The 16,367-nt window shown below is 40.6% G+C and overlaps 2 non-coding genes across 2 annotated transcripts; one reads left to right on the top strand and one right to left on the bottom strand.

The window, feature by feature from the left end:
- Positions 1-4,252: 4,252 nt before the first annotated feature.
- Positions 4,253-4,325, bottom strand: trnat-agu (transfer RNA threonine (anticodon AGU)). Its single transcript has one exon. It is a non-coding gene; the product is annotated as a tRNA-Thr (tRNA).
- A 4,780-nt stretch (positions 4,326-9,105) lies between these two features.
- Positions 9,106-9,178, top strand: trnaf-gaa (transfer RNA phenylalanine (anticodon GAA)). Its single transcript has one exon. It is a non-coding gene; the product is annotated as a tRNA-Phe (tRNA).
- Positions 9,179-16,367: the final 7,189 nt, after the last annotated feature.

Genomic DNA, 16,367 nt, shown 5'->3' on the forward strand with positions numbered 1-16,367 from the left:
ATCAGCTGTGTATTTTATATTGGTAATATAACACAGTTTTGCATTATGTTTGTGAGAAAATAATTTATTAATTGGCAAGTAAGTTTTATTTCTATAGCTAGAACATTGTTACACTGCTATACTTTACAAAGCTTTACAATGGCTACAAAAACTCATTCATTCATTATCTCTAGCCGCTTTATCCTTCTACAGGGTCGCAGGCAAGCTGGAGCCTATCCCAGCTGACTACGGGCGAAAGGCGGGATACACCCTGGACAAGTCGCCAGGTCATCACAGGGCTGACACATAGACACAGACAACCATTCACACTCACATTCACACCTACGGTCAATTTAGAGTCACCAGTTAACCTAACCTGCATGTCTTTGGACTGTGGGGGAAACCGGAGCACCCAGAGGAAACCCACACGGACACGGGGAGAACATGCACAGAAAGGCCCTCGCCGGCCATGGGGTTCGAACCCGGACCTTCTTGCTGTGAGGCGACAGCGCTAACCACTACACCACCGTGCCGCCCCGGCGACTATGATATTGAATTAATTCAACAAAGTGGGACAAATGTGTTGTATGTGTTGCAGTAGTACACATTATGCAGGTGTTTCATGGCAAGTCAAATGTTAGACTTAGCTCCACTACCCAATATAATAACTGTCTTGCTAACGTTAAACACGTTGACCGAGAGAGGGTTGAAGCAGAGGGTCTTTGACATAAATCTTATTTTGGTGGTCTAACTGGCAGAGCTGTGGATGGTTTTGTTTGTGGGTGTGTATTTGTGTGTAAGAGTGAGAGAGTTGTTTGTCAATATGATAGATTGCAGTGTTTGTCAGTGAGTATGGACATTTTTTTTTTCGTTAGCATTTCATGAGCGGGCATCTCATTGCTAGGCTATGCTAGTAGCCCAAGTACTTGTGCATGAATGTGAACGCAGCACACTTCTCCTTAACTTGTACATGTTCCGTTTTCTTTTAAAAGATAGTTTGCCCTATAAGTTAACAAACATACATATACATGGTACCCATAGTTCAAGTTCTGCTAGAGACATTTCAATCATCTATCGATAGTTATTCTAACGTGATATGACGTATTTTTCAGAGAGGACTTCACAAGCCAGTACCCCTCAGGATGCAATCCGAGGTAACATTAAGGCAGGGCATGGACTGCTTATGACTCCGTTAATTTAATCAAAATGGAAGTAAATGTATTGATGTCCCAGTGAAACTGCAGGCCTTACTGTAATGTTTTACAATGTTTTGCAAACAAGTCGCTTTGTAATTAAATACTATAAAAAAACTTGTCACAGCTGTAATACCAGCATGGCTAATTTCACACTCTTGCAGGAGTCTACCCCTGCTGACAAGGCTGCCACAGCAGCGGTGCAGAATATTCTCTCAATTTTGCAGAAAAATCTGGGAAAACAACCCACAGATAGTCAGTGTCAGAGGTCAGGCCAGGGACCAGGGCCAAGCATGGATCATGAGATGAGGAGGTGTGACATTTGAAAACTTGACTGAAATAGGCCTATTTCACAGCAGACATTTTTCAAGAAGTCACAGGGTAAGCACATGTTAGGCATTGGTGTTAGTTAGTCAGGTCCCCTTCCACTGTAAAGTGCTTTTGGTGCCTTGTAAATAACTATATAAATGTAATGAATTGTTATTATTATTGGCAGAGGTAATAAAAAACAATATTATTCATTTATTCTGACATTGCACTGACATTTTTTGATTATATGTTGCAGGTCTTTCCCAGGATATTATAAACAGAGGCCTAACCGAGCTGCCATAGGTTTCAAGTCACCAAAAGTGGCCAAAGTCTGGAAGCCTTTCACTTTCTCAGTTTTTCTTTTGAGCAAAAACTCTGATATGACCCCCTCAGCTGCACAAGATCTACAGCCTGGGTGCCCACTACGTCGATCACGATCGACCGGTCGATCTCGAAGGCAGGGATGGTAGATCTCATGATTGATATGTAAATATTAATATATTTGTTATGAAATTAAAAAAAACAACGTCGTGGTCATTTTTACATCTAAACAAATTTGCTTTTTCCCTGAAGCGAAATGTCAGCCAAGCGCTGCGTCAAAAAAATTGTTACATTAGGTTACCATGACAACCAGCAAAATGAAACTGCTGGTTTCAAAGATGCAGCGCCGTGATTTAGGAAACTTCCGAAACCTCGCCTCGGAGCTGGAGATGCAAGGGAGGGCGTTTGCGCAACTTAACAGTGCGCGCTACACTGAGCAGATTGAAATTCTCCAGTCAGAGTTTGAGAAGCGATTTCAAGACTTTGCTTTGCTTGAGCCACTAGCTACATTCATGCGCCACCCATTCGGGGAAGATACTGAGGTGGATTCCCTCGCCTCAAAAGTTGCGGCACTGTTTCAGCTGAACACATCTGCCGTGCAAGACGAGATGCTGATGCTGCAGTCTGACATTGAGTTGAAGTCCAGGGCGCATGGGCCGTTTTGGAATTTACTCACGGAGGCGAAGTACCCGAACATGCGGCAATGGCACCTCCTTAACCGCATTGTTCGGCTCCACTTATTTGTGCGAGTCGGCCTTTTCGCATATGAAGATCATTAAGTCTAAATACCGCTCCAGTATGTCCGACGATCATCTCGAGGCCTGCTTGAGGCTCGCTACCAGCAGCTACTGTCCGGACTATGCGGCCCTCTCTGACTCCCTCCAGTGCCGATCATCATCGGATTAAGATCTGATTTAGGGCCTACATCAGTATGCTATGTATTAAAGTTGTGCTGTTGCTAAGTTCCACGGTAAAAAAAAAAGAAAAGAAAAGAAAGAAGGAAAAAAATATAAAAGAAGGAAAATTTTTTTTATATAAAATTGTTGTAAATGTCAAATCTCTGTCTAGCAGGCTATACAAAAGTCAATTGATGTGAACAAAAATGTTTTGGGGTTTACAATCCCTGTCTGGATGCATTTAACTTTTTTTTCTAAACATAGCCCTTTTTTTTTTTTACAGTGGGCTTGTTTCATGTTTACATACCGTATTAGTAGTTTGCGGTTTATAAAAGTTAACAGTGATTTGAACAAAAATACGTTTAGGAGTACAAAGCTTATGCATTTAACATAATTTGAATGTAAATTTCAGTCACCTTTTTGTATGCATGTTTGCATATTATTAAACAAATTGCATATGAACGTTTATAAATCAAAACAAGTGTCATTATTGTTATTATTATTATTATTATTAGTAGTAGTAGTAGTAGGCCTAGTAGTCATAGTAGGCCTAGTAGTGGTAACAACCTAGTCCGAGTAGATCATATTAACATGGTCATTTTAAAAGTAGCTCGCGAATCAAAATATTGTGGGCACCCCTGATCTACAGCATATGCAGGCAGGTCTCGGCAAAAGAACTCTGTCAATGGATATAGATATGACACACTCAGAGGTACAATTCAGATTTCTGACACCTGACAGTCCTTGTCTGACACACAGATCAAAGAACCCACTTAAACCCATTATGTAAACTTTTTAGGTTTCCAATTTATTTGAAAGAGCCTTCCCGAAACTGAAGCTAATCAAAGGAGGATGGCTCTTATACAAAGCATCTGGTATGAAAATCTTCAATTTATAGAAACTCAGACATGTCATAGAATGGGAAAAGATTTGTACAGTGCTCTCCATAGTTATTGGCACCCCTGGTAAAGATGACTAAAAGAAAAAGTTATGATAAATAATAATGTAGATAAGCCCTGTGATGACCTGGCGACTTGTCCAGGGTGTACCCCGCCTTTCGCACGTAGTCAGCTGGGATAGGCTCCAGCTTGCCTGCGACCCTGTAGAAGGATAAAGCGGCTAGAGATAATGAGATGAGATGAGATGAATAATGTAGATAAATACATTTTGATTTTTAAGCCAATATTCCACTTATTTAAGAGTAGACCTTCAGATTTATGAATTTATATCTGAACTTGTATATTACCACCAAAAACAAGACTTTGTAAATTTTGCAAAGTAGCCTCCAAATATAAACAAATACCACCTGACAATGGGTGTTGATGGAGACTTGAGGGCAAAGTGCTTTGCAGAAATTGCACACCAAAGACACCTTCAGATCCTCAGTGATCTCACTGATCTTCAAACAGTCCATATGAGGCCCTTTTGACCAGCAGAAAGTGGTCTTCAGGTGACAAGAAATCATGAGCAGCACTTGCTCACCTTCTGGTGTCAGTGGTCTCAATATCCCCTCTTTTATCTGGATCATCCTTCTACTTTCAAAGCATTCCTTCCAGGCCCCAGTGAGAATTGAATTCACAACCCCTGGTTTACTAAACCAGTGCTCTCACCACTGAGCTATGGAGCCTTAACACTTTCACAGCTGCTGAAGCTTGGGGCCACAGCAGAATCTTGAAGCCCCTGTGCTGATCCTCAAAACAGCCCACAGAACCTATTGGAATATCACTCACAACTTTAGTTCCTGGCTGCAGTTAGCTTCTGTTTACTATTTGCCTCACAAAAAAAGGGCACACATTTTAAATAATGCAGTGTGTCAATCGTAGAGTGGGCTGTGGGCTGTACATTCTGGCTACTTTCTCAAGTATTTTTCAAATTTTTACATAAAAGATTTTGACTTAGTTTCTAAGAGCAATGTTTGTTTCCGGAGCATATATCCAAAACTATTAGTGATACGGATTTGAAACTTGGTATACATATTAACAAGGTGATGTAGATGTGCCTTTTCATACTAAGAAATTTGAGAAATTTTAATTTTTCATGTTTCCATGGAAACAATTTCAGACTTAGTCTCTCAGGTTAGTCTGAGGTTTTGTTTTCAAAGCAGAACTTGAAAACTACAAGTGGTAGGGTCTTGAAAGTTAGCATATGCCCATCTCTGAGTAGTTTGCCATGCTTGTATAGTGGTTAGTACTCTGCGTTGTGGCCACAGCAACCCTGGTTCAAATCCGGGTCATGGCAAAAAGAAAAGGTACCTGAGTAGGCATAATTTTGGGTGGCATGGTGGTGTAAGTGGTTAGCATGGTTGCCTCACAGCAAGAAGGTTCTGGGTTTGCAGCCAGTGGGGGCCTTTCTGTATGGAGTTTGCATGCTCTCCCCATGTCTGCATGCTCTGGTTTCCCCCACAGTTCAAAGACATGTGATTAGGTGAAGATGGGATGGCCTTGAGTGAGGCACCTAACTCCCAACTGCTCCCCGGGCACTGTTCGCATGGCTGCTCATTGCTCACGTGTGTGGGTTCACTGCTTCAGATGGGTTAAATGCAGAGAGAAAATTTCACAAGTGTGTGATGAATAAAGTTGTGCTTTCTTTCTTTTCTTTATGTGTTGATTAAGTAAATGTATAACCTTTTGATACTAAGAAATGTGAGAAATTTTACTTTTTAGCTCACCTGGACCAAAGGACTGGTAGGCTTATGCCATGGGCTGCTGAGGTCAGTGTAAAGAGGTAGGGTTGGTTTCCTGCAGCAGAATTTGAAAAATGTGACAATATCTTGAAACTTGGTATATAGTTGGTATATAGGGTGGGGGATATAGATGATTCTGTCTTCTTGTCTTTTTTAACTTGTAATTTTCTCAACCTCATGCTTTTTCCATGTACATCTCATGGAGTTCTTGTCCCGAGTTTCCTAGTGCTATGTAACCAGGAACTTACAAATATTTACAGCATTATAAGAATCCTTTAGAGCTTTAATTGAAGTATTTTTGTTGGTGTCAAAGGTTCGATGATAGAGACTTAAGTGTAACGTGTTTTGAAGAAACTTCTCCTTCCTCAGCAGCAAGAACTCACAAGCACCACTTCTCTCAGGTCCCAATATTTTTGATCAGAATCTGAGACGTGATCTTTCTCCCTTCAGGTCTGTCAAAGGCCCCAATGAGGATTGAAGGAGGAAATAAGAAACACAAATAAAACACCCAGTTTCTTTCTCTCTCTCTGTGCAACCTTCACTCGATCCAGCAAACTTCACACACAAAATGCATCACACCTCTTAAGGCCTAATGGCTTGGTGGCATCTTTCATAATATTACAAAGAGCAGCAGCTGGTTTGTTCCTCACCTCAGTGAAATATCAGGGTTCATTATTACAAAGTCAATAAATCAATCACATTGTAATAATAATAATAATAATAACTTTTCATACTAAATTATTTGTCATAATTTACACTTATTTACAGCAATTTCAGATCAGGCCAAATCTCCTAATGCAGCAAAACCACTTATAAAACAAATATAACAGGGAATTTAAACATTTAATAATGTATTGATTAGATTATATTTTTACAGATTACACTGACTGATTTTTCATAATTATATGAATTCTGCTGATAGTCGGAGTTGAAGACAGGTTCCCCATGTGAGGCTGAATGTAAAGCCAGGATGCTTCAGTAAGAATCAACAATCTGTCAGTAACAATGGTGACACTGTCATGCGGTGCTGTGGGCTGGAGCTTCATGAACCTTTATGATGTGAACATATCATAGTACAGAAAGAATACTTTCACTCAGCTGAGACCATTCATCATGCTCACTGTTATATTCATGTGTCTGTGGCTTTCACTCGGTGAGTTAACTTTGACTTTTTGTCACTGCAGAAATATTAAGTGTTGAATTAGTGATTTATTCCTCTGTGTGGTGGGAAGAAAAATGAGAATGTGCATGCTCTCTTCTCTATGACAGGTGACTCCATGGCAGCTTCAATAAAGCCACTTTTCACACATACAGTTATAGATGAAGGCAGTGATGTTACTCTGTCCTGCAGCTACAAATCAAGTGATACAGGAAACTACCTGCAATGGGACAGACAAAATCTAAACTGGAGTTCCTTCTTTTTATATCCCAAAGTAGACATAAAAGTGACTCAATCCCACCACATCTCTCTGCTGAAGTGGATGAAAAGAATAAAAAAGTGGATCTGCTCATCTCCTCTGCTGCTGTATCAGACTCTGCACTATACTACTGTGCTCTGCAGCCCACAGTGACAGGAAATCCAACTGCACTGGACAAAAACTTTCACACAGTTATATTATACTGAAGGCTGATCAACTGCTAAGGTTACACAATTCGGGATGATATAATATCAATGATATAATCAGTTAAAAATAAATAAATGGATGGTTTGAGAGGTCAATAAAAATATACACTCACCTGCCAGTGTAATTGGAACTTGTTCTTGATTTGAAGATTCCTGTTCTTGGCTGCAGGAGTGGAACCCAGTGTGGTCTTCTGCTGTTGATTGCTGAGCTGCTTTTCTGCTCACCATGGTTGTAAATAGTTGCTGTGAGTTGCTATATCCTTGCTAAAAGCACTAAACAAGTTTTCTATAAGTTCATATACATCCCACTTTCTAAAGTCAAGATCCTGCAGAGTCTGAATTTTACAATGATATTTTTGTGTTAGCTTTTTGTAATCCACAGTGATTTTACACAGTGAGGTGTGTTTTAGTGAAATGAAGTCATTATTGAGAATTTCTGATATATATTAGTCTGGTGGATACACAGTACAAATAGGAACAGCTATTACACATAATATAATCTTATACCTTTTATATATTTACTTAAAAATGAGAAAATCGTCATGCTTGTGTGCAATTTACTTTCAATGTTTCCTCTTTTTATAATAAACTGTTTATTTGTGAATTATTCTTAAATGCTTCAATATGTCTCAAGGCTTGTAAAAATATTTCTGCGAACAAAGACTAAACAATGGGAGAAAATCTTTCAGCAACATTGGTAACAGCCGAACATTGGCACCAGTTACCAGTTCTGTTCATACGAACTTTCATTTCTGAGAGGATCCATAAGCAATACTCTTCTTTAACATAATGAGAGCATGAAAACTGATTCCATCATTGTCTTGATTGTTGGATTTTAAGTCATCCTTTTAATGTACTTCTTATGTTTAATGACAGTTTTTCAATGAAAAATACTGTTTCACAAAAATGTTCAGTTATTCCTTGATGACTTCTGTTAAAAGTGAGTTTGGATATTTGGGGTTTATATTCTTTTTTCAGGTTTTTTTTTTTGACAATCTATGGTTTTTAATTATACCAACACAAAAACTATACAGCACAACAAAAAACAAAGACAATAGACAAAGACAACAGTGCACAAACAATGAACACAAGATGTGCAAAGAACCAAATGAATAGGTAGATTTTCAAAAGTGCAAATTAAATCTTTAAGTGATTTATACAGTATCAGTGATTTGTATCAATTTTTTTTCTACCATTTTCTACATCGCAGAACAATACTGAAGACACCAAAACTTTGAAAAAACATATGGAACACACACAGAACTATGTGACATATAAAAAAGTAAAAAAAAAAAAAATTCGCACATGAATGACAGACCGCATAAGAAACAAGGGGATACAAAAATTAGAACAACAGGGACAATCGAAAGAAAAGAGCAATGACAAAACCTACACAATACCTACACAACAATCACAATACAAAAGAACAGTAAAATATAGTGCAAAATCCCATCAGCCACCGGTGAAGCAGGCAGGGGCCCGATACAGACATGGCAACCACCGATGAGCCACATCACCGCCTCCAGGACCCCAGACAGACCAAACACAGGGCAGCAAACGGGAGAGTAGAGCCGACACGAGTGTGCAGATTTGTGCTCGAACTGCACTGCAACGACCTCATGCCATCTCTCCTGCACATCTAACATTGTGTGAGAGAGAGAGACAAAGATTTTGATGATTTTGATCTGTGTGCATGTGTGCACTTATAAGGGAGATCATTACCCACTTGACACTGTGGATAACAGTTGAAATAATCAAGACTGCATGATTGGGGGGTAACAGTGAAATGAGCGAGCACAGAGAACACATTTACCTCATTATTTAGCTTATTATTTGCTCATTCTTTAGTGTGAACGTTTGTTCATTTAATTAAAAACACGCTTGGAATAAAACAAATTGCCAACAACATAAAAGAGTTTCATTAATCAATTACCACATTACATATGTAATGCTTCCAGATGATACTATCTATTATTTTAAACACTTTATATTTCATTAGATTTTGGTTAAAAAGGAACACCATGTGACCTTACCGATTGGATTTAGCAACTACTCATGTTTATATCGGTGACGTGACTGCTCAGATGGTGGTGTGATCTTGCCGAAATAGCTCAGTAGGGAGAGCGTTAGACTGAAGATCTAAAGGTCCCTGGTTCAATCCCGGGTTTCGGCACTGTGGTGTGTATGTTCCTTTGACACATAAGGGGTGTGTCGTTCAAGTGTAGTTGATGAAAAAAGTAGAATTTTGATCCACTGTAGCCCAAAGTCAGCAGGACACTTGCAGAATGAATGGGTTTGATTTGTACCAACAAAGAGAGGTAACTTCAAGCCGACAGGACAGTTTGGTGTCTGCTCCATACATTTTGCAAAAGATAAATTTGTGAGGCAGATTCACATAGAAGGATTTGATTGATGTCTGGTATGCAGAGCAGTTCCTACGATCTGGAAACAAAAGTCAGAAGCGCCATCCCAAAGAGCTCACCGCACAGGAAGGGTCAAGCTTGCGTTTAACCTGTTGCTTGAATTTATGAGTTGTCCATCGGCATCGCCAGACCCATTTTACTGGGGCACATGCCCCAATATATATCTGCTGTGATCCAGTAAAATTTCCTGATCACATTTCAGAAACAGTAATGTATTTGGCACTGCGGAATAACCGTACACTGTAAAAAATTGCAGCCTTATTTAGTTATGTCCACTTACTACCTCTCTTTAACACAAAGAGCTCTGACAATTTTTGGATTTTGAACTCAACTTTATGAGTTTTAGAAAGTAAAACTTATTGCTATCCATTGTGTTGACTATTTGAGAATTTCGCAGATTTGTATGTGTTGATTGAACTTGGGTTTGTACGTCATCAGTTAAAAAAAAGGAGAGGAAAAAAGGCAGGAAATTAAAACTTAGAGTTATTCATTGTGTTGACTATTTGGGAATTTGTCAGATTTGATTGAACTTGGGTTTGTAAGTCATCAGTTGGAAAAAAGGAGAGGAAAAATAAGGCGGGAATGGGGGATGGGAGCTACAGAAAAAAAAACTGTTTGCAGTGTCTTTAAGGCAACATTGAAGAATGGGAATACATTGCAGATAAGTCATATTTCGAATTCTATCCAAAATATACACATTTTGCAGTAAACAAGAAGGGACTTCTTCCACCGGCGGAAGAAGACTATTTCCCGAACAATGGCCTGTTAAAATAAGCGGAGCAATACAACACTGTCTGTACTGAGTGCAACTGGAAAACCGGATTGTCGAGAGACTCATGAGTTTTTCATGCAGCATCAGTGCCAGGTGAGTTTAATAATCTTTAATTAACTATTTTTCCATTAACCGTCAGTGCAGTAATGTAATATCAGTAACTATGTACCGGTAGGTTGTGTTTTTTAATAGCAGGGAAAAGCTAAATTCGAGCCTTTGATTATAAGCTAATGGCTTGGTGGCATCTTTCATAATATTACCAAGAACAGCAGCTGGTTTGTTCCTCACCTCAGTGAAATAACAGGCTTCATTATTACAAAGTCAATAAATCAATCGCATTATAATAATAGTAATAATAGCTTTTATACGAAATTATTTATCATGACTTATTCACAGTAATTTCTGATAAGACCAAAGTCCCTAATGCAACAAAAACACTTTTAAAAACAAATGCAACATGAAATTTAAAGAATTAATGATTTATTTATTCAATTATATTTTTACAGACCAGAATGATTGATTTTTCATAATTCCATGAATTCTGCTGACAGTCGGAGTTGAAGACAGGTTCCCCATGTGAGGCTGAATGTAAAGCCAGGATGCTTCAGTAAGAATCAACAATCTGTCAGTAACAGTGGTGACACTGTCATGTGGTGCTGTAGGCTGGAGCTTCATGAACCTTTATGATGTGAACATATCATAGTACAGAAAGAATACTTTCACTCAGCTGAGACCATTCATCATGTTCACTGTTATATTCATGTGTCTGTGGCTTTCACTCAGTGAGTTAACTTTGACTTTTCGTTATTGCAGAAATATTAAGCATTGAATTAGTGATTTATTCTTCTGTGTGGTGGGAAGAAAAATGAGAATGTGCATGCTCCCTTCTCTATGACAGGTGACTCCATGGCAGCTTCAATAAAGCCACTTTTCACACATACAATTATAGATGAAGGCAGTGATGTTACTCTGTCCTGCAGCTACAAATCAAGTGGTAAAGGAAACTACCTGCAATGGTACAGACAATATCCAAAATCTAAACCTGACTTCCTTCTTTATATATCACAAAGTGGATATAAAAGTGACTCAATCCCACCACGTCTCTCTGCTGAAGTTGATGAAAAGAATAACCAAGTGGATCTGCTCATCTCCTCTGCTGCTGTATCAGTCTCTGCACTATACTACTGTGCTCTGCGGCCCACAGTGACAGGAAATCCAACTGCACTGTACAAAAACTTTCACACAGTTATGTTATACTGAAGGCTGATCACTTGTCAAAGTTACATAATTCCATATGATATAATATCAATGATATAATGAGTTAAAATAAATAAATGGGGCGTTAGATCAGTCAATAAAATCTATATTCAGTGTGTCTTGGCTTGGGGCGGCACGGTGGTGTAGTGGTTAGCGCTGTTGCCTCACAGCAAGAAGGTCCGTGTTCGAGCCCCGTAGCTGGCAAGGGCCTTTCTGTGCGGAGTTTGCATGTTCTCCCTGTGTCCGCATGGGTTTCCTCCAGGTGCTCCGGTTTCCCCCACAGTCCAACGACATGCAGGTTAGGTTAACTGATGACTCTAAATTGACCGTAGGTGTGAGTGTGAATGATTGTCTGTGTCTATGTGTCAGGCCTGTGGTAACCTGGCGACTTGTCCAGGGTGTACCCTGTCTTTCGCCCGTAGTCAGCTGGGATAGGCTCCAGCTTGCCTGCGACCCTGTAGAACAGGATAAAGCGGCTAGAAATAATGAGATGAGGTGTCTTGGCTCCGTCTCCTGCTCCAGATCTATGTTCACACTCAGGATCACACTTTTTGGTTGCTAAGTACAATGATTTTGTAGATTTTTGTTATTGTTGTCAATGGCTTCATAATATATTCAAAACACACACACACACACAAATACTTTCAAGACTCACAATGGCCATTTTAGTCTTGCCTTGCCTGACCATAGTTTTCATTGATATCACTGTTTAAAGATCGTGATGGCCAAATGAGACTTCGAAGCGCATATCAAGAATAAGGGGGCAGATGAAGCTCCGCTTTGAGGCTTTGTATCGTTGAGCAGAAAACCACATGACCCATGATAAACAAGGCCTCGGTTGTGATTCACTAAAAGGTTCATTACTCAGACTCAAATTCAGCAGACTTCACTTGCGACCTACTGCTAAGAGAAATGTACAGCATGTTTAATTTCTACCTCGCGTCAATGTTCTGCCACTTTACATTATTCTTTGCATGTACAGTAATTTGCACAATGTTCCATTTTAAAATAACTTATGTCATCAGATTTTTTTTGCTTGTTTGTTTTACTTATTTGCCTGTATGTTATTTGGTGTTGACCCTCTGTCTCTCTCTTACACACACACACACACACACACACACACACTTTGTGTCTTTCTATGGATTAATGATCAGTATAATTTTGTCTGCACAATAAAAAGGTGTACATAAACATAAACGGAGTAAGCTTTGTGTCCAGTGCTTGTGTGATGGGACTGTGAGTGCTACTGCAGCCGTGCAGTGCACAGAGTAACTTTTAGGGGAACCTTTATTGATTTTTGTTGAGGAACAGATTTTTTTTCACTGTGTTTGGATTGAGGTGATTCCTTTTCTTCGAAATTCCCTCCCCAGCCTCACGTGGTTCCCTCACGTGGTTTTCTTCTGAACGATCCATGCCTCGAGGCGGGGCTTCATCTGCCACACCCCCTTATACTCGACACGCGCTTCGGAGCCTCGGCTTCAGACGGCCATCACTACCGACCAATAATTGCTGATTATTGTCTGTCTGTGTTTTGTCACAGCATTAAATCATTATGTATTTTGTGTGTGTGAGCAGTTTAAGGACAGTTCCCCTAGCCTGGCTAACGCGACTTCAAAGCTCTCCGAGCATTTGGTCTGGCCAAGCTATTAAGCCAAACCGTTTCCCAGAGCCTGTGGTTGACCCGCCTCCCTGAAATGCCTCAGTTTGCTACTGATCGAAGCCAGAAAAGGCTGTGACGAAGCTTAAACCAATCACATCACTCTTTCCTCTGACGTATGCGACGTGACGGGGCTAACTGGTCGATTAAACTCTTACCGAAGCCGGTCGGGAGCAAGGCGAAAACGTCCTTCCTTTCAATAAATACCTCCAGGGCTGCTCTTTGCTCCGTTTTCAATGAGAACTTCCCGTTGAATGCTTTCAATACAGCATCTACCGCTGTGTTAAAGGCTTGCCGCTGCTCCATGTTCGTGATGTGAATGAAGCGCTTCCGGCATAGATTCTGTAAACAATCTATGGCTTCCGGTCGCAGTTCTACTACGTCACTGCCTTGAACACGCCTCTACCCAGGGCCGTTGGAGAAGCTCAAAGTTGATTGGTTCCCGATTTTTCGGGAGCTTGGAAATGCTGTAGATAGCCTGCCTGGCCAGACTAAGCTCGGAACAGGCCCTCGTGTTGCGTCACGCTTAGGATGGGCGGGCCCAGGCTACAGTTCCCCCATTTCCCCCTGATGAAGTGATCAGCCAGGATGTGTTTCTATCTGACACTTAAAGACATTGATTTGAATTAAAAAGTCTGCAAAGGGGCGGCACGGTGGTGTAGTGGTTAGCGCTGTCACCTCACAGCAAGAAGGTCCTGGGTTCGAGCCCCGGGGCCGGCGAGGGCCTTTCTGTGTGGAGTTTGCATGTTCTCCCCGTGTCTGCGTGGGTTTCCTCCGGGTGCTCCGGTTTCCCCCACAGTCCAAAGACATGCAGGTTAGGTTAACTGGTGACTCTAAATTGACCGTAGGTGTGAATGTGAGTGTGAATGGTTGTCTGTGTCTATGTGTCAGCCCTGTGATGACCTGGCGACTTGTCCAGGGTGTACCCCGCCTTTCGCCCGTAGTCAGCTGGGATAGGCTCCAGCTTGCCTGCGACCCTGTAGAACAGGATAAAGCGGCTAGAGATAATGAGATGAGATGAGATGAGTCTGCAAAGGGAATAAATCTGAATTAATAGTACAGATCTTTGCACAGCTAACGAGAAAAGGTGTCATGAATTAAGTTACAGGTGTTTACATTTTTCCTAAACCTTTGTTTGTTAAAATTGCATTTTATATACTCTATGTTAATATTTATTTTTAAACCTTTATTTGTCATATGCACACTTCAAGCACAGTGAAATTCATTCTCTGCATTTAACCCATCTGAAGCAGTGAACACGCGCACACACCCAGTGAGCAGCACCTTGCTCAAGGGCACCTCAGCCCAAGGCCGCCCCACGTCAACCCAACTGCATGTCTTTGGATTGTGGGGGAAACGGGAGCACCCAGAGGAAACCTACACAGACACAGGGAGAACATGAGAACTCCACACAGAAAGGCCCTCGCCGGCAGCTGGGTTCAACCCGGAACCTTCTTGCTGTGAGGCGACCGTGCTAACCAAAAGAACAGACATGCGATGAGGGTGAGACTCGAACCCACGCATGCAGAGCACAATGGATTAGCAGTCCATCGCCTTAACCTCTCAGCCACATTTATGTGTCTGTTTATTTATTTTGTATGATGCAATGATCTTTGGACTTTGACAGAGTGAATAATTCTGTCAAAGTCAAAACTCAGACTCATTAAAATATTTGTTGGAACATTGTTGCTGTATATTTATTTAATAAGCTTGTTATGAAAATGTGGAAACTACATATTCAAAAATAAATCCGTCTAAAATGCTCATCTGAAGTCTGACTGAAAATGAAATTATAATCATTTGAAACCAATCGCAGTAAATTTTGTGCTCCTTTTCCTGATCAGAGGCTAATTATAGGTGGTGGTGGGGGGGGGAGTGTGAAGAATTTTGACTTTTCCATGTTTTACCCCCCTAGAAATATGGAGATGGTCCATCTATGTCGGAAAATGTAAAATTGTATTAAATTGAACCTTGCTAACCCCCCTGTACATACCCTCTGAAAGTTTCCATTCATGACAAAATACATTACAGTGCTGTTTGATATTAGAATGCTGCTTTTTTTAATGTGTTTTAAAGTTATCGATGAATGTGAACCTCTTCAGGTATGCCACTAGGTACGACTACAACATTTTCAGTGCAGATGATCATTATTTTAAGGCAATAAGCTTAGTGGTGGGGCGGCACGGTGGTGTAGTGGTTAGCGCTGTCGCCTCACAGCAAGAAGGTCCTGGGTTTGAGCCCCGGGGCCGGCGAGGGCCTTTCTGTGTGGAGTTTGCATATTCTCCCTGTGTCTGCGTGGGTTTCCTCTGGGTGCTCTGGTTTCCCCCACAGTCCAAAGACATACAGGTTAGGTTAACTGGTGACTCTAAATTGACCGTAGGTGTGAATGGTTGTCTGTGTCTATGTGTCAGCCCTGTGATGACCTGGCGACTTGTCCAGGGTGTACCCCGCCTTTCGCCCGTAGTCAGCTGGGATAGGCTCCAGCTTGCCTGCGACCCTGTAGAAGGATAAAGCGGCTAGAGATAATGAGATGAGATGAGAAGCTTAGTGGTAAGTACCGTAACCTTACATTCAAGTAAATTAAACATATGGTAATTCTGCTCTTTTTCAGCAAGTTTTAAAGTTATTGATGAATGTCACACTCTTCAGTAATACCTCAAATATGAACTATTTTTAAGCACAGAGGATCATTACTTAAGGTTACTAATTTAGTTTTAAGAACCAGTATGCACAAATGATTCATATCTGAATTATATCTCCCAGTGTATAAATAGTCATTATTTGTATTCTTGCAGGTAAATAATGGCTTCGGTTGCAACACGGTCAAAAGCTAAGAAGATACTAGGTGTAGTAGAGTACATAGAGCAGGCTGAGTTCCCTTCTGGGATGCTTCCAACAGGGAAGGACATCATTCAGAATATGCTCGATCTGCTGCGGCCGAAGCGTGCTGGTCAAGCACAGAGATCCAGGGATGCTGCTGCTCAGTTGCTGGCAGAACTTGTTCAAGAGCACTGGTTATTTTGGAACTTATACACCATCCACACCAGACATTTAAAGAAGCATCTCCTGAAACTTTATGGAGAATTTGTTACTCTGATTCAAACCCGTAAACAGAGACAAAATGAGGGTTTCTAACAACTCTTTTTGTGAGAAATAAATGTTATTACTGTGATTTTTGATGTTATATTTAAGAGTTATTTCCGTTAAGGAACGCTTATATTAGTGAAAAAGGCAGTTTTTGACTATTTGGAGG

Source organism: Neoarius graeffei, chromosome 1 (genome assembly GCF_027579695.1).
Source record: "Neoarius graeffei isolate fNeoGra1 chromosome 1, fNeoGra1.pri, whole genome shotgun sequence".
Lineage (NCBI taxonomy): Eukaryota > Metazoa > Chordata > Actinopteri > Siluriformes > Ariidae > Neoarius > Neoarius graeffei.